We start from the raw sequence: 25,724 nt of genomic DNA on the forward strand, positions 1-25,724 counted from the left end.
TGTAGTGGACTGATGCAGTATGTGCCTGGGAGTGTGGAGTAGTGTAAAGCACTGCCTGACATGCTGTCTCCAGTGGGAGGGTGTGTGTACCCAATGCCACAGCTTTCCCTCCCTGCACATGTAAGTATGAGTGACCTGTGTTGTGTTGTCAGCCATACAGTGACACAGAAGGTTGTTCATGCTGTAGTCAGAACAGTGATTGCTTGGCTGGATGGCTGTGTGTGCCCCTGTAGTCCATCTCAGTGTGAGCCCAGCTAGCCTGCACAGTCCCCGTCTACTAAGACAAGGACACATCACTTCACTTACAGAGTATGACATCAGTCTTTTCACATTGCACTCCAGCTGTGGCCCATCTCAGCACTGTAGATTGCACACAACCGCCCTTGTGAAGGGCATTTTGTATTTGTGAGATCATGTCCCTCAATGTGACATCCATGACACAATTATCTATTCACAGGGCAGGGACATTGAGGGCTGCGCAGTCTTGGATACAGTGGGTCACCCCCTCAACACAGGTTCATATGTGATGTATGTGTTGCTCAACCCAACAATTGACTCAAGATGTGGGCAGGCAGGTTTCAGTGCTGGCATTCTGCATGTGTGTGAGATGTGCAGGGACTGTGTTCCCCTCACACCTGCATGCTTTAACATCAGCTTTTCCCATGCAGGGGTCACATGTGGGCTGTACTATAGTCTCTGATTAATCTATCGTTGGATATGTGATTTGGTTGTATCTTGCTGCTATACTGATAGATGTCGTTACATGGCACTGTATACCTGATCATTTCTCCCTCTTGTCTCCCATGCCTGCAGCTCAAGGTACACCAGCGTAAGGCCGTGTGGAGGGCCATTGCAGTGAAGGTGCGAGCCCTGGGGGTCTCAAACCGACGGCGCACCCACTGCCACAAGAGATGGGATGACATCAGCCGGCTTGCAAAGAATGTGGCAGAGATGACCCTGGGGCTGCTTCCTCGCACTGGGCACCTGGTACAGCGCAGCATGACACCACTAATGGGGCGCATCTTGGCGGTGACACAGCCTGAGCTGGATGCACGCTTGAAGGAGCCTCAGCAGCAAGCCAGGGGTGTCTTCTACACCTATCTTCTCTCGTCTGCTTTGCCCTCTCCCTTCCGCTATCATGCCACCTCTCCCAACCCTGTCCACCTTCCTCTCATCTTGACTCTCTCACATTTACTGTATCCACACCCCTCTTCATCTTGTCTTCTCCGCCACAACCCTGCTTTCCACCCCTCCCCTATCCGCCGCTCACTCCCTCTCTACTTCCCCCTTTGCTTCTCTCCCCTTTTTATGTCTCCTCTTTTGTCTCACTGCCTCTCATATTCAGCCGTCCATACCGCCTTCTTCCTGTACCCACCCCTGTGTTCATTTTCCTCTCTCGTTTCTAGCCCTGCCTTCCTCCCTCTTCCACTCGCCCTTCATTTGACCTCTCTCCTCCATCTCTCCTTCCTCCACCGCTCTACTCCTTATCTTCTTATGTCAACCTTTTACTTTACTTCAGCAAATGGCATTGATCAGTGCCTCAAAATAAGTACTTGAAGCGCAGGTACAGGTTGCGGCGCTGGCTCATCATTCTCGAACTTTGTACAGATTTTTTTTAATGCATTTTCGGGCCCGCACTTCCCACCTGACTTCAAAACAGCACACTGTACCTGGGTTTACAGCACCACTTGCAATGATCGAAACGAGCTGCTTACTTCAAAAGATATTATGTATTCCTCATAGTTTTAACAACGAGCATTGGCATAGCCAATAGGTCTCGCCTTTGGGACCTTATAAGTGTTTAACCATGCAACAGTTAATGTTGTTGCACCAATGATATTGTGCTGCATAACTTAATACTTATAAGGTCCCAAAAGCGAGACCTATTGGCTATGCCAATGCTTTGTTCAAACTGTCATTCCTATTTTTGATGCAAGAAAACTATCTATTGTGGGGATTTACATCATGGTACATGCTTTTAAGCCATATCTTGTTTTAATGGACATTCAAACTATCCCTGATCTTGGCAAATCATCTAACATAACGTTGTCCAGGGGTGTGCCATTTGTGTCTAGGATATTTTGAATAGTCTCCTGAGGGGTGTGGGTTCGTGCCTAGCACTGTCCCATGTCTATTTCCGACTAACAGTCAGAGGTGTCACTATCATTACCTGTACTTGCCTCTGTGTCTCCCTGTTCATTGCTAGTCACATCCTTCCTACCAGCCCAGGAACTCAATATTTCTGTCCATAACTCAGCTATATGGTGCTTATGGAGACCTTTAGCCTTCTCCCTTTGAAAGGCTCTTTCTTCTGCCATAGCCCATCTATCTACTGTCTGTTCCCATATCATTACAGGAGGACTTTTCAATGCTTTCCAGTTTATGGCTACTTGTCTATGGGTCAAAATTAGCACCAAGTCTGTGAATCGGGAACCCACTTTCTTGGCCTTCGGTCTAGGAAACAGTCTCAATAAACAACCGTGCATGCAATTTGTCTGTCCAGGGTGAAATTTATCTGGGCTAGCACCTCTTTCCAATATTCTTGCAATGCCCCACATCCCCATGTCAAATGCATGAATTCCACATCCTGTTGGTTGCATCTAGGGCATCCCCGTGTTTCCCCTCCATGCATGACGTTTAACCTATGTGGCGTAAGATAAATCCTGTGCACATAGTTGAATTGGATAAGTTTCAGTTTGGCATTTCTAAAGATTTGTTTCGGGCTCTGCAACACATGCATCCATTCCTTGTCCCATAGGTCTCTCCCCAACACTCTGCTGCATCTTGCCCGAAGACCTTCCAACGGTGTTTTCAAAATAATAATTAGTGCCCTGTCATGCCACTTCACTAAGTGTCTAGCAGAACCCAGTATTAGCAGCACCTGTAGACTCTCATGTGTCTGTGGTTCCTGCTGAGCTCTGCCTCATAACTCTTTAAACATGCCTACTATTGCGTGGTAGGTAAGGAATTGGCCGCCAGCTAGGTCATAATGGGTGAGAAAGTCCTCCAATGGGATTAGCATGTCATCATGATAACAATCTCCTACTTTTTGTCACCCCAGCTTCTATCCAGCTGGCCATTTGAGCACCTGTAAGCAGAGTGGGTGGTTTACCTCCCGGAAGCCCTACCAGAGGCAGGCTTGGTGCGTACGGCTACATTTTGTCCGTGTGCTTACAGCACCTTTTCCAACAGTAAAGTGCCACCCTCAGCAGCACCCCTGGGTCTTGTGTGGCCAACGCAGGGTGTAGCAGCCCAGCAAACAATTGTTGGAGGTTAATGACCGAGTTCGTAGCATGTAGTGACTCTGCATTCCAACCTTCTAGCCATTGTGCTAGCCATTGCAGTTGGAGTTGGGCGCCAGATAATAAAATTCGAACTCTGGGGCCCCAAGTGCCCCCTCATCTGTGGCTCTTTGTAGTGTAGCCAGTGCAACTTTGTCGTCCCCCATCCCAGATCAATTCACGTACTAATCTATTAAGCCCGGTGAACCACTGAGGAGGAATTAACACCGGGAGATTTGTTAAGTAATATAGCAATCTGGGGAACATAATCATTTTGGTCAGTGTGATCGACACCATCACGGGCAATTTAAGTGAGCGCCAAAATGGAATACAAGCCTTAAGAGACTGCAGAACTGGAGTCACGTTTCCCTCACAAAGGTCTTCCGAGTCATGGAATACCTGTATCCCAAGATATTTAAAAGTATGTGGGGCTCAATTCAGGACTACAAGGATATCTACTGGACATTACGTGTCCCCCAGTAGTGGGAATGAATGCGTTTTGGTTTTATTTCATTTTAACCCTGCCTAGGAAGGCTCTAACAGTTCCAATGCTTATGCCCCCCCCCCCTCATTGACTACCGCCAATACCGCCACTCAAGTGTATTAGGAGGTCGTCTGCATAGAGTGAGATGATGGATCTTCCCCCCCTATTCTCAGTCCATGTCGTGGGCCGTGCAGTCTAAACCATTCAGCCAGGAGCTTAATGCCCAAAGCAAACAAAAGCAGGGACAATGGGCATCCCTGTCTGGTGCCCTAAACACGTTGTATGATTGTGACACTACCCCATTCGCTTTTACTCGAGCCATAGGATTATTGTAAAGTAATCGGACCCACCCTATCCACCCATCTCACAGTCCCATGCGAGCCATTGTAGCACAAAGAAAATTCCACTGTATTGAATCAAAGGCTTTCTCCAGATCTACGGATATTATTAGGGCTTCTGGATATTTCTTCCCGTCCGGGTGGTGCATTACATATAAGAGCTTATAGATATTGGCAGATATGGCTCTTGTTGGGATAAACCCGCTCTGGTCTGGGTGGACTAGGAGTTGCATGTGTTGGGAGGAGTCGCGCTGCCAACACCATGCTCAGAATTTTAAAATCCACATTCATTATGGAAAGGGGTCTTAACCCCCGATACTCGTGTTCCTATTTGTTTAGTTTTGGGAAGGGGCACCACCAGGGCATCCTTCGTCGAGGCCAGCAGTACACTGGACTCCAATGCCTCTGCATATAGGATTTCCAATTTGGGAGTCAGGATTTGTACGAGTGCGGAATAAAACTCCACGGCAGGCCATCAGCACCTGGTGTTTTTCCCATGGCCATTTCCCGTATGGCCCTCCAAATACACTGAGCCGTCACCTTCCTAGGTCTGCTCAGAATCGAGGATCTAATGTACATAGTGGTAAAGGTGACAGGAACTCCCGTATGTCATCTTCGACTATCTGGTTTGGTGCTGCACACAGCTGTTTGTAATAGGTACTGAATGCCTCATTTATTGCAGTGGGAGTGTACAGGCTCATTCCAGATGTAGATGTAATGTGGGTAATGGGCGTCCCCCTTGACTCCAGACATATTAGCCATGCAAGTACTCTACCCGCCTTAACTCCCTCTTCATGTACCCTAGTATAGTATTTCCTTAAATCATACTTTCTCAGCCTCTCCAGTACAGTATTAAATTGCAGTGTTTGTGCATCTCCCGACAGTTGGCGGCCCTGCTCTTTAAGTGTGTTTTCCAACCCATTAAATTCTGCCAGCAGTTCTTTCCTCAGACCCACCACGTGACTAAGGCAATGTCCCCGTCTCACCACCTTCAGTGCTTCCCAGTCTATAGTCCTGCAGCTTGACGAGCCATCATTATACTGAAAATATTCAGTTACAACCTCTTCTATTGAGTTTCTAAACAGTCATTCAGCAGGAGTTCAGGGTGCAGCTGCCAAGTTGGAGTAGCCGTTGGTTCCCCCACTGGATAGAAGTTCAGGAGTAAGGGATTATGATCTGAGAGAGTACGCCCCAGATATTGAGAGTGGGTCTCCGCCATTATCAGTCTGTTGGAGCAAACAAACATGTCGATTCTGGTGTGAAGATTGTATAGGTGAGAATAATAAGAGTAGTCCCGGATCAATCCATGTTGCACCCTCCAAGCATCCGTCAGTTCCCATTTCCCCAGCCATTCCCTAAATTTGCTAGCTAATTTGGAGACCAATGTTCCCCACAGTGGAGGGGTGGACCCATCTAATGCCACATTCACCATGCAGTTAAAACCACCGCCGAGAAATAGGTCTGATGTGCTCAGCGTCGCCAGGGACGCAGACAGTCTCTTCAAAAAGCTAATCTGGTCATGTTTGGGGCATATATGCTTCCCAACATAAATTATCATCCCATCAGCCTTCCCTGTACCATTAGATATCTGCCCTCTTTGTCTGTATGTGCATGTAATAATTCGAACGGAACTCTCACTCTGATCCAAATTAAGGCCCCCCCTAGAAAATGCAGAGTAGGAGGTAGCATGTATTTGGCCCTTCCACCTATGTGGCAGCCTGATCTCCTCTTCTGCTGTCAAGTGGGTCTCCTGTAGCATGGCTATGTGAATGCCTCTCCTGACAAGGTAACTGTGTATTTTGTGACGTTTGATAGGCGATCCCATCCCCACACATTCCAGGATATGTACTTAATGTCCTGATGGGAGCTTTTTATCTTCAATGCAGACATGTCTTATAGTCATACCTTTCCCAGCCCCTCCCTCTTTCATCCATCCCAAATGTACATTTCATGTGCACCACTGGACAAGAACTAAACCCAACCTCCAACAACTCCCCTCCCCTAGAGCAGCTTCGCAACGGCTGGCTGCCCAAACTTAGAAAACAATTGAGGAAGTGTAGAGGTAGAAGGCCCCTAACCACATCGTGGTAGTGGCTATCTAGCCACGGACATTGTACAGAGAAGTCTTGCTACTCTCCTGTCCCTGCCTAGATTCAATGTAAGGCCCCTATGTTTCTAAAATCAACAACAGTCTCTCCGCTGCCCTTCAATCAATCAATCAATCAAACATTTGTAGAGCGCACTACACACCGGTGAGGGTCTCAAGGCACTGGGGGGGGGGGGCTACTGATCAAACAGCCAGGTCTTGAGTAGCCTCCTGAAGGTCAGCAGGTCTTGGGTCTGTCGTAGGCTCAGTGGGAGGGTGTTCCAGGTCTTGGCGGTGAGGTGGGAGAAGGATCTCGCGCCGGTGGTTGTTCTTCAGATGCGCGGGACGGTGGCGAGTGCGAGGTCGCCGGAGCGGTGTTGGCGGTTGGGATGCAGCTCCATTCTCATCTGTTACTAATAGTAATGTCTGTGGCAGAGTATTACGCCCCTTCGGCCTCGCCATTGTATTAGTTATCTTGCAAGATAGCACTCCCCCCGGTTCTTGCCCCCCATCACCTGGCCCAAACGACAACATCGCAGTTCATATCAGTTCGTCCAAAGAGCCGGGGGTAATCACTGAAAGCGTTTCTGCACTCCTCTCTGATTCCCCGGTATCAGAGTGATCTGTTCTGTGTTCAGTGGATTCTGCTATTCTGTCTCCTTCTGGTGGCGTTGAGAGTACCACTGTCACTGCTTTAAGTGCCGCTTTTCAATCCCTCGCAGTCTGGGAGGAAGTAGGCTTCCCTAATATGGGCCTCTCGGTCACTCTCCGTAATCTCCTCTTTTTAGGCTGAGGCTCTGTTTTCTTATCTCTTCCCAGTCTCGGTGTTTGCACACCTGATGTGTAGTTTTCAAACCACTGCCAAGCTTCCTCTGGACAGTCATAGAAGTGTGTTGTCCCCTCAATCTGTATGCGGAGTCGGGCTGGGAACTGCAATGATTACTAAATACCTTCCGTTCTCAGTGCCTTTTTCACCTCTAGGAATGATGCACGTTGAGCCTGTACTTTCGCTGTAAATTCCGGTAACACTGACTCTTTACTTTTCTCAAATACATATAGGCCATGGCATGTGAATGCTGGATTATATTATCCTGGTCCACATAGTGTAGCAGCCTAGCCAACACTGGCCATGGAATACCTGTATCCCAAGATATTTAAAAGTATGTGGAGCTCAATTCAGGACTACAAGGATATCTACTGGACATTACGTGTCCCCCAGTAGTGGGAATGAATGCGTTTTGGTTTTATTTCATTTTAACCCTGCCTAGGAAGGCTCTAACAGTTCCAATGCTTATGCCCCCCCCCCCTCATCGACTACCGCCAATACCGCCACTCAAGTGTATTAGGAGGTCGTCTGCATAGAGTGAGATGATGGATCTTCCCCCCCTATTCTCAGTCCATGTCGTGGGCCGTGCAGTCTAAACAATTCAGCCAGGAGCTTAATGCCCAAAGCAAACAAAAGCAGGGACAATGGGCATCCCTGTCTGGTGCCCTAAACACGTTGTATGATTGTGACACTACCCCATTCGCTTTTACTCGAGCCATAGGATTATTGTAAAGTAATCGGACCCACCCTATCCACCCATCTCACAGTCCCGTGCAAGCCATTGTAGCACAAAGAAAATTCCACTGTATTGAATCAAAGGCTTTCTCCAGATCTACGGATATTATTAGGGCTTCTGGATATTTCTTCCCGTCCGGGTGGTGCATTACATATAAGAGCTTATAGATATTGGCAGATATGGCTCTTGTTGGGATAAACCCGCTCTGGTCTGGGTGGACTAGGAGTTGCATGTGTTGGGAGGAGTCGCGCTGCCAACACCATGCTCAGAATTTTAAAATCCACATTCATTATGGAAAGGGGTCTTAACCCCCGATACTCGTGTTCCTATTTGTTTAGTTTTGGGAAGGGGCACCACCAGGGCATCCTTCGTCGAGGCCAGCAGTACACTGGAGTCCAATGCCTCTGCATATAGGATTTCCAATTTGGGAGTCAGGATTTGTACGAGTGCGGAATAAAACTCCACGGCAGGCCATCAGCACCTGGTGTTTTTCCCATGGCCATTTCCCGTATGGCCCTCCAAATACACTGAGCCGTCACCTTCCTAGGTCTGCTCGGAATCGAGGATCTAATGTACATAGTGGTAAAGGTGACAGGAACTCCCGTATGTCATCTTCGACTATCTGGTTTGGTGCTGCACACAGCTGTTTGTAATAGGTACTGAATGCCTCATTTATTGCAGTGGGAGAGTACAGGCTCATTCCAGATGTAGATGTAATGTGGGTAATGGGCGTCCCCCTTGACTCCAGACATATTAGCCATGCAAGTACTCTACCCGCCTTAACTCCCTCTTCATGTACCCTAGTATAGTATTTCCTTAAATCATACTTTCTCAGCCTCTCCAGTACAGTATTAAATTGCAGTGTTTGTGCATCTCCCGACAGTTGGCGGCCCTGCTCTTTAAGTGTGTTTTCCAACCCATTAAATTCTGCCAGCAGTTCTTTCCTCAGACCCACCACGTGACTAAGGCAATGTCCCCGTCTCACCACCTTCAGTGCTTCCCAGTCTATAGTCCTGCAGCTTGACGAGCCATCATTATACTGAAAATATTCAGTTACAACCTCTTCTATTGAGTTTCTAAACAGTCATTCAGCAGGAGTTCAGGGTGCAGCTGCCAAGTTGGAGTAGCCGTTGGTTCCCCCACTGGATAGAAGTTCAGGAGTAAGGGATTATGATCTGAGAGAGTACGCCCCAGATATTGAGAGTGGGTCTCCGCCATTATCAGTCTGTTGGAGCAAACAAACATGTCGATTCTGGTGTGAAGATTGTATAGGTGAGAATAATAAGAGTAGTCCCGGATCAATCCATGTTGCACCCTCCAAGCATCCGTCAGTTCCCATTTCCCCAGCCATTTCCTAAATTTGCTAGCTAATTTGGAGACCAATGTTCCCCACAGTGGAGGGGTGGACCCATCTAATGCCACATTCACCATGCAGTTAAAACCACCGCCGAGAAATAGGTCTGATGTGCTCAGCGTCGCCAGGGACGCAGACAGTCTCTTCAAAAAGCTAATCTGGTCATGTTTGGGGCATATATGCTTCCCAACATAATTTATCATCCCATCAGCCTTCCCTGTACCATTAGATATCTGCCCTCTTTGTCTGTATGTGCATGTAATAATTCGAACGGAACTCTCACTCTGATCCAAATTAAGGCCCCCCCTAGAAAATGCAGAGTAGGAGGTAGCATGTATTTGGCCCCTCCACCTATGTGGCAGCCTGATCTCCTCTTCTGCTGTCAAGTGGGTCTCCTGTAGCATGGCTATGTGAATGCCTCTCCTGACAAGGTAACTGTGTATTTTGTGACGTTTGATAGGCGATCCCATCCCCACACATTCCAGGATATGCACTTAATGTCCTGATGGGAGCTTTTTATCTTCAATGCAGACATGTCTTATAGTCATACCTTTCCCAGCCCCTCCCTCTTTCATCCATCCCAAATGTACATTTCATGTGCACCACTGGACAAGAACTAAACCCAACCTCCAACAACTCCCCTCCCCTAGAGCAGCTTCGCAACGGCTGGCTGCCCAAACTTAGAAAACAATTGAGGAAGTGTAGAGGTAGAAGGCCCCTAACCACATCGTGGTAGTGGCTATCTAGCCACGGACATTGTACAGAGAAGTCTTGCTACTCTCCTGTCCCTGCCTAGATTCAATGTAAGGTCCCTATGTTTCTAAAATCAACAACAGTCTCTCCGCTGCCCTTCAATCAATCAATCAATCAAACATTTGTAGAGCGCACTACACACCGGTGAGGGTCTCAAGGCACTGGGGGGGGGGCTACTGATCAAACAGCCAGGTCTTGAGTAGCCTCCTGAAGGTCAGCAGGTCTTGGGTCTGTCGTAGGCTCAGTGGGAGGGTGTTCCAGGTCTTGGCGGTGAGGTGGGAGAAGGATCTCGCGCCGGTGGTTGTTCTTCAGATGCGCGGGACGGTGGCGAGTGCGAGGTCGCCGGAGCGGTGTTGGCGGTTGGGATGGAGCTCCATTCTCATCTGTTACTAATAGTAATGTCTGTGGCAGAGTATTACGCCCCTTCGGCCTCGCCATTGTATTAGTTATCTTGCAAGATAGCACTCCCCCCGGTTCTTGCCCCCCATCACCTGGCCCAAACGACAACATCGCAGTTCATATCAGTTCGTCCAAAGAGCCGGGGGTAATCACTGAAAGCGTTTCTGCACTACTCTCTGATTCCCCGGTATCAGAGTGATCTGTTCTGTGTTCAGTGGATTCTGCTATTCTGTCTCCTTCTGGTGGCGTTGAGAGTACCACTGTCACTGCTTTAAGTGCCGCTTTTCAATCCCTCGCAGTCTGGGAGGAAGTAGGCTTCCCTAATATGGGCCTCTCGGTCACTCTCCGTAATCTCCTCTTTTTAGGCTGAGGCTCTGTTTTCTTATCTCTTCCCAGTCTCGGTGTTTGCACACCTGATGTGTAGTTTTCAAACCACTGCCAAGCTTCCTCTGGACAGTCATAGAAGTGTGTTGTCCCCTCAATCTGTATGCGGAGTCGGGCTGGGAACTGCAATGATTACTAAATACCTTCCGTTCTCAGTGCCTTTTTCACCTCTAGGAATGATGCACGTTGAGCCTGTACTTTCGCTGTAAATTCCGGTAACACTGACTCTTTACTTTTCTCAAATACATATAGGCCATGGCATGTGAATGCTGGATTATATTATCCTGGTCCACATAGTGTAGCAGCCTAGCCAACACTGGCCATGGTGGTCGCCCCGGCGCCAACCGCCGCAAGGGGACTCTGTGTGCTCTTTCGAGGGTAAAGAACTTGGAAAGGGACCTTGGCAATATCATCTTCTGAAACCATTTATCTAAGAATGCCACCATGTCTGTTCCTTCTATGCTTCCTTCCAGGATTCCAAACACTCATGTTATTGCGGCGGTTGCACCCTTCAGCATCTTTGGCCCTCCTTTCAAGTGTGGTCGCCCTAGTGGCTAATTCCTCCAGTTGATGCGTAGCCTTCTTTTTTTGTTCTGGCTGCATCTCCTCCAGGGCACGTTCCACCTTCTTCATCCTGTCTGCCAATTTGTGGTGTTCCGTTTGAAGCAGCCCTAGCCCCACCGACACCGTCCCTATGACATGCTGTGAGGTGGCTTTCTTGTCTTCTATGGCAGCCAATATTTTGCCTAGGTGAGCATGTATGCACTGTACCTGTCCTCCCAATTCCTTCATTTCCGTGTTGAGTCTCCTGATTCAGGTGCCCCCCCTCCTTGTTTAGCCTTGGGTTTCCCCATCTGTGGTCTTGAATGTTTGCAGCCATTTTCACAGTTAAATCCAAAATTAGTGTTCTACAGAGGTGTTCGCTGCACCCTCCTTCCACAAAGAGCAACTGGGTTGTAGCCTCCCCCAGTATTCTTTCTCCGTCCTCCTCTTCGTTAGTGGTTACCGGGACAGCGCGACTTGCAGTCCTCCAATGGTCAGTAAGATGGCACACTGGGCACCTTCTGTGCTCAGATCGCGCTCTCCGCTGTGTTGGAGGTTCGATAATTCAGTGTCTTCCTGCCCTAGCTCCAACATGCAGCAGGGCAGTGTCAGGCTTTGATCAAGTTGCGCCTGCATGATACGTGTGAATACGGGGAAACAAGGCTGCTACTACAATTCCTAGAAGGCCTTCCTTCTGGGAGGGGCCAATGGTGTTTTAACTGCTGACATGCACACGGAGCGTTGTGCATAATTCCTTACAGGAACTTGGACCTCACATCGCAGAGCGGCTGCTCTGCTGTTTTCGGGAAGTGATCTAAGGCTGATTTATAGAACAAAATCGGGCCTTTCCGAACGCCAGACATGTTTTCTGCTCCCAACGGCTGTTGGGAAACTGTCTTCTTGGAATCTCCGTCGGCAGGCGAGGAAGCTTGCTATTTCTTTGGAGGAAGGGCGCGTTGGAAGCGTCTTGCTTCGTTTGGCTGTGGTTCCTGAGCTTTGGTGAACAGTAAGATTTGAGTGCCTATGGGTGGATTCTTTTCCTTTTCATATTTTGGTTTGTTTACACCAGTTCAGAGAGTCACTTGTAGAGGATACTTTGACTCAGTTTTTGGTTGCTACCTTTTTGTATAATGAATAAGACAATACAAGCTGTTCTGAGACTTTGGCTTATGGAATTAAGCTTCAACATAAATGAATCCAGTTTCACTTCCTTTCCACTGTCCCTTGTTCTTTATGTTTTGGAATGATGAAAGGGTATGTAAGTATTTGTGGTGTTGATTATAAGTAGAAGAACAAAGAGGGAAAGCGGATTGATAACTGTTGTGTGTTTTTTGGTTATAGGTGCTATTCTCCATGTTTAGAGACGTACCTGATCTGGGTAGGAAAAGGATTAACGGCCTACTTGGTTTCTTTATGTGGCAAGTATTAAATGAAATACCAGTATTTGTAAAGTGCACAGCTACCGTCAAAGTGGTGTTCCGGCGCTGGGGGCCCTCGGGAAGATTAAGCAAGCTATTACCCAGAGTCACATGGCGCTGGGCTAACCTGCTGCCGGCACCAGGGATCGAACCGTGAACCCCGTAGTCCGAAGTCAGGCCCCCCGGCCGCTGCGCCACACCTCTTCCAGTTCAGTAGTGAGACCTTTCGAGAGTAGCCAGTGTGCGCAGAACTGTATTAATCCTGTGTTTTTTTGTTTGCAGACATCTTTTCCCAGCTGTTCCCACCCTAATTCCTATCCCTCGCTTGATCGCCTCAATACTCTGTGTGTCCTAGTCAGAGTTGGGGATGTCAAGAGGTGGACTCCTTTTTGCATCGCCCAGATCCTGAGGAGTTCCTGTGGTCGTTACAGGCAGGGCTCTCACTGTCTATCTGGGAGGTCTCCCACGGTGCAGATCCCTTGTGATCTGTTCATATGGCTCTAAAGTCTTGGGCTACTGCCACCTGTGCTTGAAGCTCTGGCCTTCTTTCGGCCGCAGGTGTGCCACTGAGTTTGCTCTGACTGGGCAGGGGGCATTCACGCCGCTCTCTGCTGCTTCCGGTCGAGGGCAGGCCCGCTGTCCCCACTATGGCCCTTCCGTCTTCTGTGACATCTCTGTAGCCACCACCCAGAGTTCCAGGTCATCGCCGGGCCGCATCCGCTTCCCGGTCACTTTATCTTGGAGGTACGGTGCTTCTTCTGTTCTTACCGCACTACGTTCCTGGCCCGTCTCCTCACTTTGGGCGCTTCCCAGCCACCAGTTGCTGCACACCCACTCCGTGTTCCAGGCGCGGTGCCGAGTTGGCTCTACCTGCAATCGGCACTCTCAATTGTGTGGGAGGCCCTATTGCACATCGTCTCTCTCTGGTGCCGCAGCGTTCCCCCGAGTGCAGATGCCCCGGTCCTCCGTCCCAACTTGGAGCCCAGTTGCAGGCATGGCCAACTCCCACACTTCGGAGGTTCTGCTCAGTGCGCGGGCAGTGGAGACCGGTCTCAGAGGTAATCAGCATATCTTATATGACAGGATTTTGTTTTAGGCTGGGACGGAGCTCTTCACGGAGCGCCCGTCATGGTCGCCATCTTGGCCACTCCCCGCCAGACCCACAGCATCTCTAACCTGAGGAATTTTGCAGCGGTCATTCCCAGGGAGATAAAAAACCATGCAGATACGTAATTTTAATGTCAAATAATTGTGTGGGATTTTAATATACCTTCAAATATGTCAGTTGACTCACAAATCGTGACAAACATATTGTGATGTCAAAAAATGTATGGGGGAGGATATTGCAGGGTTTTTATGTATGATATATCTTTTTTAATACAGTAATATGTTATAGTGTTTTAAATAATTGTGTTGCGTTTTATTAGTTAGGTGTTATAAGCTATTATTTTAAGGTAAAGTGTGTGTAATTTCTTTGATATACATTATTTTATTTCTGATTTGGTAATATATTTCCAGGAATACAGTCTTGGCCAATTCCAGCAACATCAGTCCTGACAAGGCCATAGAGATGACCGCTGTTACTGATCCTTTGCTACACCGTCTGGCTTGCAGTCGTCATGAAGAAATTGAATATACATATCCCGCTACAGAGTCATTGTCTGGTTTGCAAGACAACACACTGAACCAGTCGCGTTTTTCATTTGACTCAAACTCCACATCATCGAATCCCCATCCAAATTTTCTATTTTTGTCTACTGGTTTAAAAGAAATTATTTGGTTCCTCCTTGGACATACATTTGGTTGGTGCTCATCGCCATTTTTTTGTTCATGTTGATTGGATTTGTGACATTTTTCTTCCTTTTAATCAATGGTCACTACCTCACTGAATGCTCTGCAGTTAAAGTAATTGATGGGACTTTGGCACCACACTCCTCATCACACATCATGAAAAGGAACCAGACTTTTGTTAACATCTCTGCCTGGCCAGTTGCGGATAGAATAGTATGGGATGCAGTTAGCTTCCAAATTCATGATCCCACAGAAGTGGTTAATGTTCCCAATGTACTTCGTGTTTCAATGGGGGATGTACTGAAACATAACATACACTCTGATGATTGGGACGTACATGCCATTGAATCTTTGTTTTCTGATTTAAAATATTATGCTGCATTTGATGCTAAAGATTTGTACTTAAATACTGCAAATGATGCTGATTTATTTTGTTACCAGCATTTTGGCCATCTTTACCTGCATAAAGCTTATACATTTAGAAATATTTTTTATTACACACAATGGGAACATTGCCCAGCTCCCATTGAAGGCAGTTCGACAAATCTTTTGCAAAAATGTATATATTTCACAGATTTTAACAAATCCAATCCAGATTCATTTTATTTTAAATTGAGTAATACCTCAAATTCCAAAGTCATCCTCACCCACGCTAAATTAGGTGTATTCTAAATTCTTTATTGATCGACTGGCAGTGGGTGACTATGAGCTATGGAAGGACACTGTAGATCTCAAGTCGGTTTAGGGTTCTAAATTCTGGCAGAAGCAAGGCTCTGAAGCTTTGCATCGGGCCTGCCTTATCCCAAAACAAATCCTATTTTTTAATAGCTCGATTTATCAGACACCCTGTTTAGGTTTAGCGACCGCAAAACAAATGAATGCGCCAAAAATACGTGCACTGGCTCCTTATAACACCTGGGATAATCATACTGATTTGGCCATTGAGGATTTGCAATTGTTGCTTACCAATAATACTTTTAATATCTCTAGTCAGGACCCCCAGGGTTGGTTGGCTTGGCAAACAAGTTCAGATTCTTGCCAACGCCGTTTTCTGGGCAAGGCCCCAGGATACATGCAGGGTAGACCTGGTCCACTTTTTTCTGATTCCCATTCAGTTACTACCTATTCAGTGGGAAAATTAAGTCAAACCCCATTTGTCGTTGTTATCAGGCGACGTTGACATAATTGATTTTATAAAAGGGCCTGCTAGTCCTAGATCAAAGAGATTTATTTATGCTACTTACAACGCAATCTGGAAGCTGTCCCAAATTGAAGCTGCTTCACGTCTAAGGGCAATAGACCAAGCTAATTTAGAAAAAAGTGCTTGCTGTTGTTGATAATAGTATTAACACACTTTCTTCCTGCATTTACACATTAGACAATATTGTTTCATCTGTTGTGGATATTGTTCATGATGAAGTGTCTGTTTTGTATCAGGGTTAAAATCAGTTGCGTTCTGTTATGCAGTTTGCCTGGACATTGCAAACTTTGAAAACGGGTAAATTTCCATGGGATTACATGAACACGTCATCGTTATTTACGCCATTTAACTTGACAGATAGACAGCAGTTTCTGTCCATGAAGGATTCCACATACACTATGTTACATATTTAAAAATTAGAACATTTGCCTTTTTCCGTTGCTGAGACTAATTTGGCAGTGTGGCTCATCTATGAGGTAATAACTTTGCCATTTTCCTTGTTTAAATTTAGTTCATGTATGAAACATTATCCCTTGGGCCGCTATGAACCATTAGGTGGTGCATTTCTTCACGAGGTTTGGTCTTTGCCATTCACATACAGATGCTTGCGGGATGACAAAGAGATGTATCTCACTGGGGAATCATGTGATTCTTCGCCTGATCATTCTCTTGTGTGTAAGAATATACAATTGCACGGCGCATGTAATTTATCAGCGCCTAATCTGGCATGTATTTTGAAGGGTCATCCAATACCAGCTATCACACCAACGTTTACCCTGCTAGCAAACGGTAGCTATTTGCTTTCAAATAATGAAGAGTGCTGCTGCATGCTTGCTGGCATACCTTACATTTTGACAGTCTCATGGCGGGCGGTTTGCTGTAAAAATGTGCCTTTTCCACCCCCGCATAGGAGGCTCGACATCTCGATTTGGCCTTCCATTCCGACCTTGAAGGCAGAGTTCAACAAATTGAGCAGAATAAGAGCATTGTTGTCCCAAAAAGAAGTTTCTCTTACATCTGCCCGTGAGACCTTCGTCCTTCGCGTGGCTAACACCCGTACAGAGGTACATGCGCTTCTCAATACCGATCTCCCACTACATTTTGGGGCGTTACTTCACACTATCTTCAATGCTTCTAACACGACAGGCATTGCCCAGTTTTTTAAGGCTGTGGGCTCTGGCCTTGGGACCTCTTTTCAAACTATATTTGGTGTAATACCGGCATTTATTAATTCTATTTTTTCCACCGTCTTCGGTGGCTTTCCGCTGTTACTTGCACTAGCCGCTGGAGTCCTGCTGTTAATTTGTTTGATCCGACATGGATGCTCGTCCTGTAGCACCAAACAGCCGGGACCAGCTCCTGCTACTTTGTAGTCGTATGCTTGAATGCTACGGTACTTTGCCACTGGCCACTTGAGCGTGGTTTATGGATTATCCTTCTGTTTTGGTTATTTCACTTGCGTGCAACCAGTCTTCCACTGCCTGGAATGTTCATTCGAATGGGCATTGGATCTTTGCCTCCCCAATATGGTGTCTCCTACCCCGGATTATGACCTGCTAATGAGTCCTCTAGTGGCGCATGAGCTGGAATGTTCTGGTGTTGGGATTATGGCCTGCGTGGCTGTGCTTGGAGTTTTAGCGGAATGGGATGTCTCTGCAGCTGCACATAATTTCCTACAACGAAGTTTTCTTGAGGAACATGCAAGTTGTTCACTGATGGTGCTAGAAGCTCCCATTGTTGATGAACATGTTCATTCACTTTGATGGAATGGATGGCTACTCTCTTTTCTGACGATATATATGACTTCCTCTTGGAGGCTGTTGCAACTTACTGCGCATACACCTTAATGGATTAACCTGGATGACTTCCATCATCTGTCGGATACTTTTTTTTAATGGTTTTTCTTGTTCACTTTTTTCTCTCAAATTTAGTTTTTTAATACACTAATTAGTGCACCATTTGACTCTTTACCAAATTATGACTGCTGCTCTTAATTCTTGCTCACTCTTACTTGAACTCTGTGTTCTATTGAGTCCACTGTCCGTTGGTCCAACCAAGGGGAGAGTGTAGTGAGGAAATAGGGTTAACAGCAGACATTGCTAAGCTAGCATGAGTAGTATACGCTTGGCTGCCATTCTGCCGCTTTTGCACACGACACTACAGTGCTCTGTTGTTGTGAAATACTTTGCTGAAGCTGCGTCACATGAGAACTGTCTACCTTTCACATATCCAGCGGGGCACCGCGATCTCTGTCTGTACAGCCTGTTCAAGGTCGAATAACAATGTATGTTGTTGATTCACTTTGCCCAGTCCCACGCACATAGACATAACATGAAGTACAGCGGCCCAACTCGGGTGCTTTTAATATGGCATTACATGCATGCGAGAGGACTCGGAGAAAACCTTTCCAACATAGAAGAGCTGTGCTGACCCTGAGATGTAATTCAATACATCTGATCTCGTAGGTATGGGGTCTCGCTGACAAAGCCCAGAGGTCTTCTATAATTATTCTAAACTAGCTCATGAGCACCGGGAGGGTGGTAAAAGGAGCTATAGTTCTGTTTCCACAGTCATTATAATATGATTTCCTCTTTTGTGCTTTATGAAATTGTAACAATGCTAATATATATTGTTTTTATGCATTATGCTGCTCGTGTTAGCTAGAGTACTGCATCTTAGACCACGTTAGTTAAAAATAAACATTTTAAACTGTACAGTGTCTCTGTTTACTCCTGTTGTGGACAAGTATGAGTGTGATCGAAAGAGTGTTCTTGTTTCCCACTATTCCTGAGAGTTTACTCAGTCGCATGTTCTAGGTTGTCTAATCATTAGTAGCTTTGCTGTAGTATGGAGAACGAATGAGACACTAATGCTAGTCAGATTGGGGTTCTGGGCATTGAGGTGGCTTTTTTGGTACACAACAATACACCAAGAGCCTGGTTTCCTGCGCATATTTCTGTGCATGAGCAGAATCCCTGCAACAAATCCAAAGTCCAACACTTTCCCTATTGCTGCTTAGTTCGTAGTGGAAATAGTGAATTTGACTCCTTACAGGTCTATGGGCATGACTGCGATCTTGGCGGATGGGATATTCCGTCACAAACATGACGGATACCCCGTCCACAGAATTTTAAGTTCCAGTACATCCTATTGAACTTGTAATACGGCGGATAGGATATCTATCACATTTGTGATGCAGTACCCATCCGCCACGATCGCAATAAGGCCCTAAATCTTTTTAAGTGCATTTTAGGTGTTTAATTTTTGTAAGATTTATTTGTTGAGGTTTCTATAAAAAGTTATTTTAATTCATTGTGTAAAATACGTATTTGTATTTTTAGGATTATTATTATTTTGTATTAATTTTTCTTTACGTTTTAATAATTTAATTGAGTATGTATTTGTAATATGCTTAATGTATGGTGTTTAAGTATTCTTAATTATTTGTATTTTTTATTTTATGATTCTTGTTTATCTCATAATTGTATGAATGTAGATATTAGGTTTATTATTATTCTTTTATATAGTAAAGTATTAACATTATGATAGGTAATTTCTGACCAATGAAGGAATTGGATTTTACAGCCCAAGTTCAGTTTCAAAGGAAGGATTAGAACCACTTCAGGCCTTGGCCCCTATGGCCCAGAGCTGCAACGCAATCTAGTAAAATAGTATGGTCGACCATGTCAAATGCTGCAGACAGGCCTAACAGGATTATGGTACTCACTTGACCAGCATCAAATTCCAGTTTCAGATCATCATGGATAGCAAGAGACACAGATTCTGTGCTTTGAGCTGGCACAATTTATCTCCAGCTCGAAGGCCAAGGAGCGGGTTTAAATTGTGAAGAGGAAAATTGTTAACTGTTCCAGCCAATTAATCGATTTATTGAGCCACGAATTAAAAACAGCAGTGTTCTTTGATTTGATAAATGGGAGCAAAAAGGGATGTGTTAAGTGTGGGTAAACTTCATCTGAGTTTAAGGTTCTCCATTGTCCTGTGAATGAAGTTTTCTTGCATGGTAAGGATAAATCAGACAATGGGCATTGTTCCACCAACATATAAGTAATACTGATATCAGATATACATAGCTGATCCAACATACATTACTGTACATGATTGGAAGAGCCTGTACAATCCAGTTACCCAATGAGGATCTGTGTTTAATGACGCCATCCATACTAGATAAATGCTTTCATGTCAGCTTTTCATCACATATGATATCAAAGTTAACAGGCACAGTTTCAAGATGTAATCCTTTATAGCATCACTGAAAATGTCATTTGGTCCAACAACATCTCTTTGCCTTGCTTTTTGTGCCATTGCCATAAAGGGAGTTTAAGGTTTCATTGTGCTTCTAAACCTTTAAGGAGGAACTGCAACCCTACTGGTGTACGGATGACGAGTCTCATGCTGCCTACATAAAAAAGACTGAAGACTGGCAACCTTAGGTGATACACTGTTTACATCAAGCAGTCAACAATCAAGATCTGCTATATATAAATTAAATAAAAAGAAGCCACTTATTAACTCCCCTTATGACAGGCACTTTATCCGTGAGATTATGCCCTCTCTACAATAGACGGATGCCCATATATAAAAGAACAGTAACACTATACTCACTAAATTTGGTGTGGTATTCCCAGCTCGTGGAGAATAGAAATGTATAACAGTGTTAAATGCACCTTCGGGGTCAAAATAGGGATAGTAAAATGGAGGACTGAATTTCATGAGGGTAGAAGTTATCAGGCCAGAAAACACACAAGAGATGGATATGGTCGACCTGATTTGGAGAAGCCTGTTGGCGTAGAAGGAAATATGCTAATGACAGAACCTCAGTCCTGGAGGGCAAGAGGTACATATTGGGTATTATTAGATTTTAATAGCAGGATATAACATAGCCGGAAAGCAGTAGTGGCTTTGTAGATATGGGTCACTTTTCTTATATACAAAGACCATTGTGTAACATTCCCATGACTTGAAAATCATCCCCAAGCACCAGAAGGGTTCCATAACGCGAGAGAGAATCATGCCCCACCAATTTGGAAATCACTGTAGGGTGAACACAGCTTGGCTGTCTGTCACAGTACTTTAGGCAGTGTGATTGACTTCGAAGTAGCCCTTTTTCATTAATACTGATAGTCGCAATCCCTAACATGTCTTCTTGGGCTGTGGGATAAAGCACATCGCCTTATATGGATATCAAACAGACCATCCCTCCTTAGAGACTTAAACTTCCAGGCAATTGCTATTTTCTTTTAGTAAAACTGGATTTCAGAATTGAATAGTCTCGAGGTTCATCATACGCCTCAAGCACACTCAAGTTTGAAGGGTCGTGGGGAGAGATGACATTGCTTAATTCTGAAGCATTAAAAGGGGTCCTTTTATACAGGTAAAGTTCATACTCAAGTATCCACAAGATTTAACCCTCAACCATATGTGGCTTTCATGCCCAGCACCACACTGGAGTTGCACCACTGTTCAGCATGCGTGCACTTTCACCATAGAACATTAGCAATTGCAAAATAACTGTTCCTGTGTATGCAGAAAAGGGCAAGACATGCCATGATTTCCACATCTGTGTTGAAGTAAACTGATTCCAAGCTTTTTTTATGCAGCAGGCACACCATTTACCATATTGTGTTGATAGTCAAATAAACATAAAGTATGCGGCCACAACAACTCCAATGTTCTCACATTTTTTCTCTCTCATTTAGGCTTTTCTTTCGAAAGTCAGAGCTATTGTGTTAAAAGTGATTAGAAGCACATGAACATATGAGACAAATATTTCATACAAAATATTCTGAGATTGAGCGTATTACAATGCACGTCTGAGGTTTGGTACAGGTGAGTAAGAATCTTATGGCGTCATTAGGAGTACCGCACCTTCATATTTCATCCCAATGCCACAGTAAATACCTCTCCTCCCTATAGTACGTAGGAGAGGCCTTCCAGGGATCCTGTTCCATCCGTATAAATTAAGGAAGCCATATTGGGCCCAGAGTGCACTTAAGGGCAGGACCACTGAGAGCCCTTCTTCCCTTGCTGTCTTTTTCTATGGTGAATCCCTCCCCAACACTACCCCTTAAACAACATGCCACTGATCAGTGTACGTTCTATTTCTTGCTGTTGAGTTTTTGCACTAACGCTTCCGACGGTGTTAAAGGCATTTGAACAGCAAACAATTCCAATAGGAGCAGAGAAGGCAATACTGCCCTAGGGTCACAGGGTCAAAGCAAAGGAGCCAGCAGCATCATTTACCTTCACTGAAAACCCGTGTGGTCTTCTCTACTGCTGGTGAAATGTTAATGTACACATACAGCACTTCGTTCCAATGTCGCTGAGAACTGGCCCACAGTGTTCACAATGCACGAACTGGTCTGCAGGAAAGTGGGTGCGCGATTCACAAGGCTGGCAAGGGACAGCCAACTGCACAATATCCAGGGCTAACTCTGCTAAACAATGCCTGCTGCAGAACACGACAACGCCGACAAATCTATTTAAAAATCACGAGGCAGAATCAAAACCACAGGCGAGACCGCTTTCTGCTGGCTCCCGCACCGGCCTCTTTCGCAACACTGGGATACACGAACTGGACTCCAGCTCATGGTGATTTGCCTTCTGCACAGAATGGGCATTCGCAGTGGATAATGTAAAACTTTCTGCACAAGGATCATAAAAAGTTAAGTATGAAGAACTGCTGTGCTTTGAGTCACTCTCGAGGCGTGCCAGATGACGTCTATGGGCCGGAGTCACCCCATCTTATTTGGATATCGTTTTCGAGTTGTTTTCTTTAAAGTAAGAGCTGAGCCACATTTCCCTGCGCGAGGCTTGAACTCGCCACCTCCCCGACCCTTCCCCCGGGTACTCTTATTTTCACCCTGAAGAATAGAGCGCAACACGCACTGCCCGCCTCTAGCAAGTCTTTTGCAAGTCATCATGCTTCGGACTCACAGGGATGGCGGGGGCTGAGGGGGGCATTTCCTGCTTCTCGGTCTCCATCAGAAACCGAAAGCACCAGCCACACAACCACAGCGGTAATAGGAGACAGGTATGCTCAAAGATTGAACTTTGAACCTTGAACTTCCCTGGCCCTGGATTCTTACAAACCACTACTTTCTTGAGCACCAATTATAAACCCTAACAGAAATCCGTTATATTAATAAGAACAACGGGTTACATTGTTGTGCTCTCTTCATCACCCGTACCCTGAGCAGATGGCACATTTCGCCTCACTGTGCCATGTTCTGCTTCCTATATGTACAGTGTTATATAGCCGCACACCATCCAAGGGTACCCAAGCGCTTTACATGTGCACCAGTTACATTACACAAGAGCACATTCAGTTTTTTTGCAAGCACAGAGGGATTACGTGATTTTCCCAGTATCACAGGATGTTTAGGCGACGCCCTGACTCGAACCTAGCTAGTTCCATAGTCGGCAGCTCTGGCCGTTATGCCTCATCCTATCTGTGCCGCGTTTCTGCAGAGGATATCTTGGAAATAGGCCTCTTAAAAAAACAGAAAACCAATACATCAGTGGGGCCCTAAACATTGTGTTTTTTACAAACAGAATTGACATATTTATAAAAGCTCTTTAACAAACGCACCCACCCCCTCTGTGAGTTTTTTCCCGCATTGCTCATAAGGAATATAACTTGCCTCGCTGTACTCGGCTTGCACTTGCTTGGGGGTCTCGGACACCCAGTTGCCCCTCTTTCCTCGATTGGCTTGCTGCTCTGAGACTTGCTTCCTCGCCCTGTTGTCTTTTGCGGCTGACCCTCAACTTCCCTCACTACACTGAGCTCGGTTCTGCGTTTCTGGTGGTATTTCCTGTCGGGGTGAAGGGTCTTGCTTCTGCCGCCTTGGACAGTAGCACAATGGCACACTCTCCCCACCCCCACACATTTCCTGAACGCTGTCTGGCTCGACAGAAGCGTCACATCTGGGCCCACGTGGGGTTAGAGGTGGCGGGTACTGACAGAGGAACAATGCATAAAAAAACACGTAGGAAATTACTGTACAACAAGAACAGGTACTTTTTTGTCCGTGCCAAAAACATTATAGAAGTGTGCCTATTAATTAGCCCTGTAATGTCATTTTCAAGTAGGCCTTCTGTCAGTGGGGGACAGATTTGCGTGGGGGGTGCGGGGGTGTTGCCAGTGTTCAATCCTGTCTCGCGCTCTGGAAGCAAACAGTGGAGGTACACAAAGATATGGAAATGAAAGCACCCCGTCGCCCCACCCCCACCCTCCTGTCTGTCACCATTTCTATGCACACTATATGCACACTGTTCCCGGCTGGGCGCCTCTCCCCCACTGAGCCCGCCCGTCTGCTGGTTATTGACTCATGTCCTGCGCGCATCTTGACCATTGACAGATTACGGCGGGCGAGCGAGACCTCTTTTTAAACTTTTTTTCAAGACAGTTAAACAAACAAAAAAAGCAGTTAATACAAACAACAAAAGCGACCGATGGGCCAATTGATTCAAACCCAAAAATGCACCGCCAACAAGAAGTCCCCAAAAACCGAGTGGATCTTTACAATATTTGTTTACAGAGGCAAGTTGATAAAAAACAACAAAAACATGAAAAGATGGGTATGGAGGTAATACGTAAACTAAAACCAGCAGGAAACTCACCCCATCAGATCCCGGGTAAACAGACAGCACGCCTGACTGGGACTGCAGACAGTTATCTGCTCTTCCCAACGTGCGGCTTGTTGGATGCTTCTGTAAATGTCCACAGATGTATCCAACTTTGCATCATCCAGGGAGCAGCATCGAAGGGCTCCGGCATTTTCCAGGGCTCGGCCAATCCTTGGAATCCGAAGGAAATTCCCGATATCTCTGCTTCTTCCCAAGTTTTGTGCCGCAGCCGGCGTGCCCGCAGGAAACAGAACACACAAGAAAGAGAGTGATGTCTGTGTAGGCTCTCAGGGCCGGGGGAACTCTTGGGGGTCTCGCAGGCGAGGCTTTTCATTGGACAAGGGGCTATTATTAGCTGCCTCTATCCCGCCCCTCCTCTTCGCGGCTCCTTTCTACGAGAAGCCAATCACTGTGCCGATGAAGTTTTCTTTACAGAGCCCTGCCAAGGAAAGGGCAGCTTTCGCATTCAAGATTCAACAGCTTAAGAACAGCTTGCCATTGAAGGACGCCATTTCCTGGCCAATTAGCAGGCAGAGACAGTCTGGGCGAGGGGAGTGGAAGCCCCCGAAAGTACAGAAGACAGGGGGATAGCAAAACAAACGATCTTATTATATCGGCCTTTGTTTGGGGCAGTCTGTTAGAACCTAATTTCAAAGGATAAGGGTAGCGCTTCAAATGACCACGTTTATTGTAAAACATGATGCGCTGCAAATATAAGTTGTTTTGTGGGCCCAGTTTGCGAGCGAATTACAAAGCACCGAATATGGTGGGGTAATGGTTGAAGACCTAAGCATTAGGCAGCATATTGCACAAACGCACTTTACCAGTTTGAGACACAGGGAGATAAGATCATTTTACTAGATTCAAACTTTTTGGTGAGAAATGCTGAAGCACTGGCATCATTATTGCATGTTCCCCATAATAAAGGCCGTTCGCAGATGCATATTACAGCTGAGGCCATTACTAGTGTGTCCCCAGAATAGCGGGGTAAAAATATCGATGACACCAACTATTGTGGACGCAATGTCCAAGGACAAAATATCAAAAGGTAAGTGTTAGAAAATGGGTTTATGGTTGGCCGAGGTATGCACCCTGTCCATTCAGGGTAAGTCAGATACACACTAAAAGATAACCTGTGCTCACCTTCTGGTATCTTGGCACAGAGCAGTCATCATTATCTAAAGAGGCAATGTGTAAAAGTATTTTTGCAAAACATACACACAGTTATACATAGATAACACCATATAAATGCTTCACACAGGTTTAGAAAACTAGACAATCATTTTATGAATAAATCAAGACCAAAACAACAAAAATCAAATATGTCAAGATATGAATTTTCAAAGAATAAAATGTTTCTTAGTGCTTAGAAGCAATAAGCGCTTAAGGGGGTTATCTGGTCGCACTGGCCCGGGGCAAAGTCAAAAGTTCAGGCTGACCATGATGGAGCACAGGCTGGGGGGGTGGAGGGAGAGCCAGGCAGG

General features: G+C 45.9%; 1 protein-coding gene across 1 annotated transcript in view; it reads right to left on the reverse strand.

The window, feature by feature from the left end:
- The window catches only part of LPAR4 (lysophosphatidic acid receptor 4), a 160,631-nt gene extending 136,057 nt beyond the window's left edge, over positions 1-24,574 (reverse strand). Inside the window, exon 1 of the mRNA XM_085607845.1 lies at positions 24,235-24,574. The gene's annotated coding sequence lies outside the window, so the exon portion shown is untranslated. The remainder of the gene's footprint in view (positions 1-24,234) is intronic.
- Between the last annotated feature and the right edge of the window lie 1,150 nt (positions 24,575-25,724).

Source organism: Triturus cristatus, chromosome 5_2 (genome assembly GCF_964204655.1).
Source record: "Triturus cristatus chromosome 5_2, aTriCri1.1, whole genome shotgun sequence".
NCBI classification, from domain to species: Eukaryota; Metazoa; Chordata; class Amphibia; order Caudata; family Salamandridae; genus Triturus; species Triturus cristatus.